The sequence below is a fragment of the Triticum dicoccoides genome, chromosome 4A, assembly GCF_002162155.2.
Source record: "Triticum dicoccoides isolate Atlit2015 ecotype Zavitan chromosome 4A, WEW_v2.0, whole genome shotgun sequence".
Lineage (NCBI taxonomy): Eukaryota > Viridiplantae > Streptophyta > Magnoliopsida > Poales > Poaceae > Triticum > Triticum dicoccoides.
In genome coordinates, this window is record NC_041386.1 from 666038751 (window position 1) to 666039588 (window position 838).

Sequence of the window (838 nt, forward strand, 5' to 3'; positions counted from 1 at the left end):
GGTTTTACTTGTTTTTCTTTTTTCTTTTTTCCTTTCCTTTTATTTTTATTTCTTTTTCAGATGTGTGAGCTTTTGCGAACTCAAACATTTGCAAATTCATGAACTTTTCCCAAATTTGGGAGCGCTCTTTACCTTAGCTTGCACCAAAGTCGCCAATTAGGAGGTCTCATCAATCGGGACCAATGGCTGCTTGTGTAGAGTCATCAACTTGGATTCTTGTATCGACGATACAAGATCATAACATCATTTTTTTTTACAAAATTTACGGACCATACAATATGTTATCCTCTATAACACTATGCTCCCTTGTTCTAAAGAGCTTACATAGATCTTCAATTGGAATTGAATCACCTGATTTTGACCGTGTCAACAATTTCTGAAACCTCGCTAATACTAAACATTATGCTTCCTAATTTTTTTAGGCCTCATAATTAATTGAGGTCGTTAATTTAAAACTAGGTCACCTAATTTTGACTGGGTCAACAATTCCTCAAAGTGCTCTCTCATTTAAAAATTTTAATTCACTATGTTTTATAATTTTTAAGCTCTTTCATAATTGAGGTATTCAATTTTAGATTTGGTATACGATTTTGATCGGGCCAATAATTTTTCAAACCAATCAGTAGCAACCGCGGTATAAAACACATAACAATTCCGCTCACCATCCCACCACCTAGAAAAAAGAAGCGCCATCATGTGATCTGTAGCACCAATATACTGCATGCAGCCACCGGCATAGAAATGTACCCACATAAATATAGATTGGTTAGCGGATAACACATAATCATACCACGAAAGGCCACAAAATCACCGCATTATAAATAAAAATAAAACACAC